Source organism: Sminthopsis crassicaudata, chromosome 1 (genome assembly GCF_048593235.1).
Source record: "Sminthopsis crassicaudata isolate SCR6 chromosome 1, ASM4859323v1, whole genome shotgun sequence".
In the NCBI taxonomy this organism is placed as follows: domain Eukaryota; kingdom Metazoa; phylum Chordata; class Mammalia; order Dasyuromorphia; family Dasyuridae; genus Sminthopsis; species Sminthopsis crassicaudata.
This window is the reverse complement of record NC_133617.1, coordinates 196,376,608-196,389,479: the sequence shown is the minus strand read 5'-3', so window position 1 is coordinate 196,389,479 and position 12,872 is coordinate 196,376,608. Positions and strand designations below refer to the sequence as shown.

The window sequence follows — 12,872 nt, the reverse complement described above, 5'->3', positions numbered from 1 at the left end:
AGAGATAAAAGTAGTGATAGAGTAGTGTGGGTATGTATGTAATTGGTGAGCCTGTTAGCCATCTTCAAAAAAGGAGAATACAGGTAGTGCCACAGGAGAAATGCAAGTGTTGTCTCTGGTTTTTGAATGAAGAGGATACAATCAATGAGTTTCATTTCAAATCCTATAAAATCCTAGAATGTTTTATGCTTAGATAAAGACATATATTCTGAACCAGGTCTACCTCAGGCTAGTGATTCAGACTTGGGTTAAGAATGCAATTAGACATTTGTGGGCCATAAAATTTAATAAAATGACTTTATTAACAACAAAGGATAAGAAGAATATAATTGTTAAGGTCAAAAAGGATACTGATTCAAATAAAATGTCACTTCCCTTTGTCTCTGCATTTACCACAGTAACCAGTCATTAGGTCAAAAAGACCTTAAAGCAGGGCAGTAGAAATCATATGCCAGTGGATTTACTCAAGGTCAGTATTTTTGTCTTCTTCCATTCTGTTCTCAGCACCAGCATAGGTAAGGTGGAAATTGTTGCAATTATGTACTATGTTTTCACATCATCATTTTTTCTAATTTGATGCTGATTAAAATTTTGCTTAATTTTAAAATTTTTTATTAAGTTTAATTTTTTAATTTTTAAAATTAAAAAAAATTATTATGAATATACAAGGTAACCAATTCTGCCAAGTACTTTGCTCTCCGATAAAATGAATTCTTCTACCACTTGACAGCAACTTTATCTTTTTTTTTAAATTTGCTGAAATAATACCCAAATTAACATAGTTCTTGCCTTCTAAGTGCTCATTGAACAAAAATCTTATATTTAAAATACTATTAGTTTATAGATTGTCTTCTCCCTTTTCTGTCATCTTTTTCACTACCATCACTGTTTAAGTGAAAAGGAAACTACTCAGGACTGAGAACTATTAGAAAATTTTCTTTATTTTCTGAATTTCCATATCCAAAGAACAAAAGGAAACTAGTACAAGACAACTGAGGCTTTGTCTTGGTTTGTCAAAATCAGAAAAGGGTTTCCTCCACAGAAGGGTGCACTTACTCAATGACAACTGTCATTGAGTGTCTTCTTAAGGTCCTCTGCCAGACCATCCTGACACTCCAAATTCTATAGCACTAACTTTTTTAGGGCCCATTTTTCTCCTCAAAATCTTTGAAGGCATGCACCAGACCCACTGAAGTTTGAGCCACCCTCTATTCACATCTATATGTCAATTTTCCTCTGTTCCACTGCTGCTCTTTGCAATACCTCCAATAAAATATACTACAGGCACAAGAATATTTGGGTACTGCTTTGTCAAAGATTTAATCATTTGGGGGGGTTCAACCTCTATGTACTCAGTTATGTGAGTCTCCAGACCACTGAAAAAAATTTTTTTGGCCAGATCTATTTACAAGACAGGGAGACCTTCCACTTACCTAACCTTAGACAAAGATGATGATAGTTAATATTTATAGAGCACTTTAAGGTTTTACAAAGTTCTTTCCATGTATTTTATCTTCTGATACCAACAGCCTTTATCATTGAGTTATTCATTAGAATTATTATTATATAATATAACATAATTATATTATAAATTTAATCATTATCAATAATTAATATTAATTAGTTTAGTAGGGCTTTGGGAAGGCTTTGTGATCTGTGCAGTTTTGAACTCAATGTCAGGGGTAGGTATCTTTGATATATGGGAGTTCCTTTTGATGCAAGTTTCTGTTTCCCTCAAGTTTAAGATAGGGTAGTGTGACACATAGGTTCTAAACTCAGAGGGCTGGAATTCAGAGCCTGCCTCTGATGTTTATGTCTTGTGTGGTCTTGGTTGATAAATCCCTTAATCTCTCCCAGCCTCAGTTTCTGCCTAATCAAAACAAGAGTGTTGGACTGGCTGGCTTCTGAGATCTTTTAAGATCACTTACTAAAATTTTTTATATTTGTCTTTACCAGAATTTCATTCTTGAGAGTCTCCTAACTTTTTGGAACTGTCTTCCATTTTAGATTTTTGGCCTCCCTTAACAGTGGGGGTTTGAGGAAGGGCAATATTTAGCGTGTCCAGAATATAGAATATATAAGTTAATGTATGATAAGCCTGGAGAAATAAATTGGAGCCTGATGATGGAAAACCTTCTATAATACAGAGGACTTTATATTTTATAATCCTAGAAGCAACACAATATAGTCATTGAAAGTTTTGGGGCAGAAGAGTAATATAGTAAGGGGGCTTTGCCTTAGGAAGATTAGTTTGGACAGACACTGCAATTGACCAGAATTTAACATGGGAAGAACTGGATTTTATTTTGGAAATTATACCTTTTTTTTCTTTTACAATTCCAAGCTATTCTTTGACATAAAAATCTAAATTTTTTTTAACACAAATATTCTTCTCTTGAGAGTGAATGAATGAACTTTACTCTCAGAAATGGCTCAAAAAGGAAATAACATACACACTCAATATAGGTATAGAAATTTATTTTACTTTGTAGGAAAATGGGAGAGGAAAACCATACAGGAAGGGGGGAGGATAATAGAAGAGAGGACATATTGGGGGAAAGGGTGGTCAATAGCAAAACACTTTTGAGGAGGGGAAAGGAGAGATATTAGAATAAATAAGGAGGGAAAATAAAGTAATTGCCAAAAAAAAAAAAAGAATTTTGAAGCAAATTTCTCTGAGAAGGCCTCATTTGTCAGACATATGCAACTGAGTCAAATTTGTAAAAATAAGAGCCTTGCTCTAATTGATAAATGAGCAAAAATATGTAAACAATGCCAAAAGGGCTATAAAATCATGCATATCTTTTGATGTAACAATACCATCAGTAGGCAAAAATCCCAAAATAATTTTTTAAAAGGAAAGGAACTATATATACAAAATTATTGACTGCAACTCTTTTCTCAGGACAAAAAATTGAAAACTGAGACGATGCCTAACAACTGGGGAATGGCTGAATAAATTATGGTATGTGACTATGAAGGAATATTATTATTCTATAGGAAAGATGACCAGTATGCTCTCAGAAAAACCTGTAAAGTCCTTCATGAACTCAAGCAAAGAGAAATGCACTCTGTACAAAGTAATAGCAATGTTTTAGGATGATCAGCTGTGAACGATTCTGCTATTCTCAGCAATACAATGATCCACAACTACCCTGAAGGAGTTATGATTTTAAAAATCCTATTCATACCCCCCAAAAATAACTAACTCTCTCTCTCTCTCTCTCTCTCTCTCTCTCTCTCTCTCTCTCTCTCTCTCTCTCTCTCTCTCTCTCTCTCTCTCTCTCTCTCTCTCTCTCTCCTCTCTCTCTCAGATTTTTTTAAGGGGAGGAGATCTATGTTTTCTTTCATAACATTTCTTTTATGGCAATATTTTGTATAACTTTACAGATGCTTTCTTAATGGTGGCTGGGAGTGGAGATAAGGAAGAGAATCTAGAATTCAAAATTTTAAATACAAATGTAAAAATTATTTTAAATATAACTGGGGAAAATAAAAATATTAAATAAAATATTCTATTTATGTTATTCAACTCTAAATCATAAAAGAATCAAAGACAATAAAGAGATGTATGCTGGGCATAAGTAACTGCCTCCTATTACAAATGATGGCTTGTAAATTAGGAAATTACATAAAGGAAATACATGACTGGAAAAGCAGGTGGCCTATTCAAGATTTAAGAGGGAAGGATAACATTAAAAGAGTCCAAATGTTGCTCTTGGACTTACAAAATATTAAAAGACCTAAAAGAAAGGCTTCTGAATAATAACCAAACCCAATATGTGCACCAAAGGTATACTTGGTCAGATAATATGTGTGAGAAGGGATGTGTGTGTGTGTGTGAAGGAGGAAGAGATTTAGTATGATAACTAATGAGAAAAATACTCAAATTGGCTAGATCATAGATAAATCAAAGTAATTAAATATCTCTAAGTCCCTTTGATAAGAACTCTAAGTAAATATGTTTACTCCCCTATGCCAATAGATGTGTTCTTTCTCAGACGCAGAATCCATTATGCAAGAATCTTAAGCCATGGTTCAGAAATCCCATAGTTATTATTTGACATAAATTTTCTAGATATCCATTCAATTTCCAAGTTTCATTACTTATTCTAAAAGCTCTACCATCCACTTGAGCAGTGGTCAATATATATATATTCCTGTGCCCAAAGATCTTTTGCCTACTTCTCCAGATTGCATAGTCCCTAAATATGCTTTCCATATCTATTTTGGTGAAATAATTTGTTCCTACATTTATCATCAGAAATGGATGTTGTCTATCTGGTTTGACCCATCTCAGGAGGCTATCACATTCTCTATAAGTACTCTTCTTTACTCAGGTCAATATATGATTTTCTTTCTGTTCCTTTATTGATTTATCCTATACGTGGTTGACAAAATTATCTTCCTAAAACATGTTTGATTATGTCACATTTTGATGACTCCCACTTGCCTCTAGCATAAAATACAAATTTCTCAGTTTAGGATTACATGTCAACTTGGCTTCAGTCTACCTTTCTAGGCTTCTTGCCTATTGCTACCTTCATATACTTTGTATTCCAACCAAAGTGCTTCATCTGTTTTTCCCTGAACTCAGAATTCCATCTCCTACCTCTGTGCCTTCGTATGGGCTAAAGATCATGTCTGGTAGTCCCTTTCTTCCCATATCTGTCTCAATCTCCCTCGATTCCTTTAAGTTTTAGTTGTTGTGGTACCTGCTATGGGAAACCTATCCTGATCTCTGTTAATGTTTTCTTCCTCCTCAAATAATCATTCATGTGCTTATCTGATCAGTCCACAAGTATTTATTAAAAGTCTACTATACGTCAGGCATTGGACAGAGTGCATTTACATTCTATGTTTTTCTAGCAGAATGACATATGCTCCCTAATGGCAAAGACTAATTTTTTCATGATATTACTATATTATCAACAACTAGCACAGTACAGTGTCTTGAACATAGTGGACAGCTAAGAAATGTCTGTTGTATTGGATTAAATTTATATCACCATGATTCTCTTTTTTTTCAACAAATAACAGATGCCCTCAATCATGATGGCAACCGTGGACCCACTTCTTCATTTGTGGTGTGTGGAAAGCAATTTCTTCCTCATAGAATCCAGTTCTACCCATTGTGGGAAGAAGTTTAGACTCATTTAAATCAGCTTCAATAATCTTTCCTCATTTTTTATTCCTCTATATTACTCAGCCTCCATCATTATGACACAGGATTGAATTCCTCTCTACCTCCTCCTCGGAAACTTTTTCTTCTTTGTTCTCCCTCTGAATTTTTTCTTCCATCTTCCCAAAGAATTTAATCCTTACTGATAAGCTGGAGAGTAGAAAGGACCATTCAAAAATTAAGAGGGAGGGATAGATAACATAAAGAGTTTGAATGTTCAGCATTTTCATTTCTCTTGTACAACAACTGGACAACAAACCATGCTTTGTAATAATACTATTTGATGTGTATATAGTGCTTTGAAGTTTGCAAAGTGCTTCACGTATATTATTTCATTTGATCTTGATTGCAACCCTATAAGGTAGATGTCATTATTATTCCATTTTACAGAGAGGAAACTAAGACTGAGAGAGTTCAAAAGTCTTGTCCAAGGTCATACAATTAGTATGTGACAAGATCTGAACTCAGATCTTCGCCAAGCATTCTGTCCACTGTACCACTACCTTTCTGCCAACCATAATTAAGATTATTGATTAGCTTTTTCTCAACCACCACCCCTAACACTATCACCACCATCAGCACAATCTCTTTTTTATTAATTTTATAATTATAACATTTTTTGACAGTACATATGCATAGGTAATTTTTTACATTATCCCTTGTACTCCCTTCTGTTCCGAATTTTTGCCCTCCTTCCCTCCACCCCCTCCTCTAGATGGCAGGCATTCCCATACATATTAAATATGTTATAGTATATCCTAGGTACAATACATATGTGCAGAACCAAATTTTGTTGTTGTTGCAAAGGAAGAATTGGATTCGGAAGGTAAAAATAATCTGGGGAGAAAAACAAAAAATGCTCACAGTTTACACCCATTTCCCAGTGTTTCTTTTCTGGGTGTAGCTGATTCTGTCCATCATTGGTCAATTGGAATTGGATTAGCTCTTCTCTATGTTGAAGATATCCACTTCCATCAGCATACATCCTCATACAGTATCATTGTTGAAGTGTATAATGATCCCCTAGTTCTGCTCGTTTCACTCAGCATCAGTTGATGTAAGTCTCTCCAAGCCTCTCTGCATTCCTCCTGCTGGTCATTTCTTACAGAACAATAATATTCCATAACATTCATATAACATAATTTACCCAACCATTCTCCAATTGATGGACATCCATTCATCTTCCAGCTTCTAGCCACTATGAAAAGGGCTGCCACAAACATTTTGGCACATACAGGTCCATTTCCCTTCTTTAGTATTTCCTTGGGATATAAGCCCAGGAGTAGCACTGCTGGATCAAAAGGTATGCACATTTTGATAACTTTTTGGGCATAATTCCAGATTGCTCTCCAGAATTGTTGGATTCTTTCACAACTCCACCAACAATGCATCAGTGTCCCAGTTTTCCCACACCCCTCCAACATTCATCATTATTTGTTCCTGTCATCTTAGCCAATCTGACAGGTGTGTAGTGGTATCTCAGAGTTGTCTTAATTTGTATTTCTCTGATCAGTAGTGATTTGGAACTCTTTCATATGAGTGGATATAGTTTTAATTTCATCATCTGAGAATTGTCTGTTCATATCCTTTGACCATTTATCAATTGGAGAATGGCTTTATTTCTTATAAATTAGAGTCAGTTCTCTGTATATTTTGGAAATGAGGCCTTTATCAGAACCTTTAACTGTAAAAATGTTTTCCCAATTTGTTACTTCCTTCTAATCTTGTTTGCATCAGTATTGTTTGTACAAAAACTTTTTAATTTGATGTAATCAAAATTTTCTACTTTGTCATCAATAATGATCTCTAGTTCTCCTTTGGACACAAATTCCTTCCTCCTCCACAAGTCTGAGAGGTAAATTATCCTATGTTCCTCTAATTTATTTATGATCTCATTCTCGTTCTTTATGTCTAAATCATGGACCCATTTTGATCTTATCTTAGTATGTGGTGTTAAATGTGGGTCCATGCCTAGTTTCTGCCATACTAATTTCCAGTTTTCCCAGCAGTTTTTGTCAAATAATGAATTCTTATCCCAAAATTTGGGATCTTTGAGTTTGTCAAACACTAGATTGCTACTTTTATTCACTATCTTGCCCTGTGAACCTAACCTATGCCACTGATCAACTAGTCTGTTTCTTAGCCAATGCCAAATGGTTTTGGTGACTGTTGCTTTATAATATAGTTTTAGATCAGGTACAGCTAGGCCACCTTCATTTGTTTTTTTTTTTTTTTTTCCATTACTTCCCTTGAAATTCTCGACCTTTTGTTTTTCCATATGAACTTTGTTGTTATTTTTTCTAGGTCATTAAAATAGTTTCTTGGGAGTCTGATTGGTATAGCCCTAAATAAATAGATTAGTTTAGGGAGTATTGTCACCATCAGCACAATCTCAACAGGTAATTGAAACATTACCCTTGATATTCATACCTACTGAAATTTAATTCCCACAGTTCTCACTGGCAACTTATAGGATGATCACTCCAACAAACTACCTGTTTACCAGAGATATTCACTGAACCAGCAACTCCCAAGTTAAGTGGCTTATTGTAGGCTTTGGAAAAACTTTTATTAAGTTTTACTAGGTCCAAATGTGATTGATTAACAATGAGTAGACTCCTGACAACATCTTAATTCAGGAAAGGCAGGTCTCTTTAGTTATCAGCAAGAGAATCTTGCCAAGTAATTTACTTCTTGTCTCTTCTCTTCTCCCTGCCTAAAAGACACTGGTTGCTTGTATCTCGAATGGGCCATCATCTTCTGACAAAAATTAGAATTTTCTAAAAATGGAATGGTTTGATTTGGGAGATGGAGACTCTCTGTTATCAGAGGCCTTCAAGTAAAGGCTGGCTCACCCCTTGGGAGAGATGAAAGAGTGATTCAGACTCATAACAGGCACTAGTGTATATGACCATTTCTACCTCTGAGATCCTATCATTCTATGATTCTATATTATTTCAACAATTGCCACCCACCTTGTCCATCTCAAAATTGTGTGCATCATTAGGCTTTCTTGTAATAGAAATCTTCCAATGAAAAACTACTCTGATGCTTGGAGGCAGGTGTCATGGAGGCAGGTAGCTCTGAATTCTGAAACAATATACCAGCTGGGACCAAGTTTTTGTAGGCCTTAACAAGCTGGAAAGACTTAAAGTAAAGAAACAGCAACAGGTCATATTTGCTGTCTAAGAGTCTGCAGCTAAATGCAGAAAGATAGCACTAGGAAGTTGAACAAAAGATAATTATTTTTTTTAGTCACTGTATATAGCTCATAAAAACTATCTACAAAGGCATAAATGGATTGAGCTCTGACTCAGAGGAGAGAATGCCCATGTTGATTAAGTCACAGATTTTTTGGAGTATTGAAAAAGTGAAAAAACATGTAAGTTTACATTGAAGTTTGTGAGGATTTTTTGTCTTCTATCTGAAAATTTCAAACAATAAAGCTGATCTGGAGAGACAGCTCTTTTTGTCTCCTTTATTCATTTAACACTGGGTCAGAAACAAGGAATTCAGGCAGTTAATATTTCATTCCTTTATCAGTGATTCATGTGTATGCTTCATTGCTTTTTCTAAATTGCCTACCTGGCTATTCACACTTGCCAACAAGTACACAAATATGGAAGTTTCAATCTTCTGAGACAGTGACATAGTTACTTAAAGGGAATTTAGAAATGAAAAGAGACTGAGACATATGGAGGGTGGTTAAGGGTCCTTTAACACTGGAATTTCCTTCTCCCTTCTCCTAACTGGTCCAAGAAAAACATAAACATTCCCTGCTGCTGGGATAGTAGCAGGGAGGGTATATTCTATATTTGGTTTTAAATAAATCTAAACTCTACGATATTAGAATTAAAAAGGACTTTGGACGCCCTCTAATAAAACCCTTCATTTTATAGCTTTAAAGATGAAACCCAAAGAATTAGTGACTTGCTCAAAAATCAACAACAAATTAGTGGCAAGGCCTGAACTAGAACCTGATCTCTTAAATTCCCAGTAAAGTACTTTGAGAAATTAAAAGTAGATTAAATAGCTATGTGACATTATATAATCTACCAAATTGGCATAATGAGTCTACCTTTAAGTAAATAGATGGCCTAATTAAAGAGAGGCAGTTTTTTATTGTATATAAAAAGAGCTTAGCTAGAAGTCAGACTTGGATTTTAATTGTCTGCCATTGCTGCAGACCCTTCCCCGTCCCCTCACCAGAGATTGTATTGTCTGCATAAGAAGGATGGAGAAAAGGTTGAAAAGGACCTTTTAGAAGAACTGCTAATCCAGTTTAAAATCCAATTCCTGCAGAAAGTCTTCTAGAATTTCTCACCTCACTAAGATGTTCTCTCATCTGCAATCTCTGCTGCATTTTGTCACTTCAGTATCACAGAATCCTAGATTTGGAAGGGATCCCATAGTCTAGAGAATTCAATATTACATATTCAACTCATTGGCCCATGGGTATCACAAACTCAATTTGTTTAACACAGAACCATTATTGTTTTATTCATTAAACCAAATCCTTGTCTAAACTTTAACTCTCTGATAAAGATACTAATATATTTTTTCCAGTTATCCAGGTTTGCAAACTGAGTCGTCTGAAGACAACTATTCACCTCCTATTCACCTTCATCCCCTAAATATAATCAGTTGACAAATCTTGTAGTAGTTTTTTTTAGTTGTCATCTTCCTCCATCTTCCTCACAAGGAGACTTTCCCACTGCACACAAATCCACAGAATTCAGGCCTTAATCATCTCTTACCTAATCTATTGCAGTATCCTCCTGCTTCAAGTCCCTCCCCTTTCCATCCATCCTCCACCCATATGCCAGAATGACACTCACCATGCAGCTCTACTCAAGCAATCTGCAATGGCTTCTTACTGCTTATAGAATCAATATAAGCTTATCTATTTAAAATTTAAAACTCTTCATAACCTTGCCTCAACCTATCTTTTCTTTCTTTTTTTTTTAAATATAGAGTGCTGTGTGGATTTGCATGTCATCCTTGTACAGGAGCCTTGATAATCTTCTCTGTAACATTCCAATTTTAGTGTATGTGCTGCTGAAGCGAGCACTTAACCTATCTTTTCAATCTTATTATAGGTCAATTCCCTTACTTTACACTCAGTAGTACAACCAAACTGGCTTCTTTGCCATTCCCTACACATGACACTTCCTCATCCATCTCCAGGCTGTTCCCCAGGCCTGGAATACAATCCTATCTCTTAGAATCTCTTATTTCCTTCCTGTTCAAACAATACTTTCAGCAAAAAAAAAAGCCTTTCATTGTTACCCCCAGCTGCTTGTGCCTCCCTCATTCAATTTGTATTTATTATGCATATGCTTATTGATGCAATTGTAGTCTACTTTTAAGTGGCAGATATTTGGTACAGTGGGTTGAGCACTGGGCTTGGAATCAATAAGATTTATATTTATATGAGTTCAAATATGACCTCATTTATTATCTGTGTGACCTAGACAAGTTACTTAACCCTATTTCCCTCAGTTTCCTTATCTGTAAAATGATCTGAAGAAGGAAAAGGCAAACTATTCCAGTTTTGTTTTGTTTTTGTTTTTGTTTTTGTTTTTTTGCCAAGAAAACCTCAAATTAGGTCAAGAAGAGTCAGATATGACTGAACAACAAACAACAAGTCTCCCTGGACTGTAATTGTTTTTGATTTTGTATCCATAACATCTAGCACTATGGTTGGCAAAAAAAGTAGCTGCTTAATAAATTAAGTTTATATTTATTTTAAAATTTATTTAAAGCTATTTGATAATGCAACTGCAGATCTTCTTATTGATGTGATTCTTCTTCTTAATTCAAATTATAAGACCCAGCATGAACTTTTTTTTCCCCTCCCCTGTGTTCATGACCCTCTGGAATGTACTTATTGTACAATGACTCACTTATGGACTATGTTGCTGAGAGATAGGGCCACATTAGCCTTGGAGTCAGAAGACCTAAGTTCAAAGTCTGGCCCTAAAAGTTATGAATCAGGTGATTGTGGACAAGTTATCTGGAACTCTTCGTCTCAGTTTCCTCATTAGTAAAATGAGAAGCATAAAAGTATTATGACCCATTATTGCACAGGGATATTGTGAGACATATAAATTAGAAATTACTGCACATATATGAATATGTACATATGTATACATACATATAACCACTAAGGACTATTGTGAGTTATAGAGTACCACATATATACGAACTGCTATTCTTCTCTTCTATTTGAATGGAAGCTGCATGTGGACAGAAACCTGTTCTCAGGATTATAAATTTAGATGTGAAAGAGAACTTGGAAACCTTGTTTGTTTCTCTAATATTATTCCCTTCTACTCCAGCATATAAAAACATTCTATAATGTTTAATGATTGTGAAGTATTCTTACCCTTTCAGTTCATTTCTACCCTATAGGGTAGTCCTTGGGACTAGCAGGGAATTACGGATTGTGAGCATTGTGTTTAGGAAGTTGATAAGAAGAATCCTTAGAATTCACTATGTCTGGAGATGGTTTCTGGTATACACGGTTTTATAGCAACAACAGGGGAATCCATCTATTAGTACAGCAAGTAATGAGGAATGACAGACCCTCATGACACTGTCATTCCTTTAGGATGTGTGGTGGCAAGAGGGAAACTCCCCAAATGGGATGCTGCTGACAACCCCAAGTCCAGCTTCATTTGCCTACCACCACGTTAGCAATTTCAGCTGGCTGCCTCAGATTCCTGAAAAGGCTGTGAAGTGCCCTCCCCATTTCCCTCCCATCCAGAACACATCAATTATGTTTCCTGGCTTCCCTCGACACCTTCCCATGAACTTCTGTATTGGCTCTGACATCTGATCTCCCTGTCCTATCTCCAATCTGACACTGTCTCTCACTGCAAGGAAAAGACAGAGAAACTGTTTTCTGAATTATCTTGGAAGAAGGTAAACAAAACTTCAGTGACAAAAGCTGGAGCTAGTCTTCAGAGAAATAAAGGAGAAACTTGTCCTCTCATTTAACATCTACTATCTGGTTTCCAGGAGTTAAAGGTATTGGGACCCAGAGAGTAACAAAGGAGAAACTCATGGACCAGGCTAAAGAAATGAATTCTGAGTTTACAAGATTTCCTTAAGGTAACTGGTATCAGTACTTAGAAGGAAAATGACTTCACAGAAAAAGAATGATCCTGAGATAGTGGCCCTTGCCTTTAATCTCAGTTGCCAGAGAGGCTGAGGCTAGTGGATCCTTGAGCCTGGGAATTCTAAATTCAAGCAGGGATAAAGCCAATCTAGTGAGGGTCTAGGTAGAGGGGTGGTGGGCGGGAAGATGGTCATGTTGCCTTAGGAGGGATGAACTGGTCCAGCCAGAAAGGGAGCAGATCAAAGGTCATTGCAGATAACTAATAGATTAAGTTGGTTAATAGCCTCTGTATCTCTAGACTTAGTAAAATAGGGAGACGCAGTCTGTTTAAAATTAATACTTCTATTCCATAGTAAGTGTTCTATTAAAATTACTTTCTATTATATATTTGATATTTTCAATATACATATGTGTGCATAAAGGGGTATGGTAGTAAATTTTTACAACTAGCTAGAGGGGAAAAGGGTAATGACACTTTTAAGTTTAATCTACATTATTAATATTTTTTCTATGATTTTCTTAAGTCTGGAAATCAACAAAACAATAAACTAATCCTTGATTTGTAGT

The 12,872-nt window shown here is 35.6% G+C and overlaps 1 non-coding gene across 1 annotated transcript; it reads right to left on the bottom strand.

Annotated features, from left to right (window-relative positions):
• Window positions 1–10,146: 10,146 nt before the first annotated feature.
• LOC141552280 (U6 spliceosomal RNA) lies at window positions 10,147–10,253 on the bottom strand. Its single transcript, XR_012485088.1, has one exon. It is a non-coding gene; the product is annotated as a U6 spliceosomal RNA (small nuclear RNA).
• Between the last annotated feature and the right edge of the window lie 2,619 nt (window positions 10,254–12,872).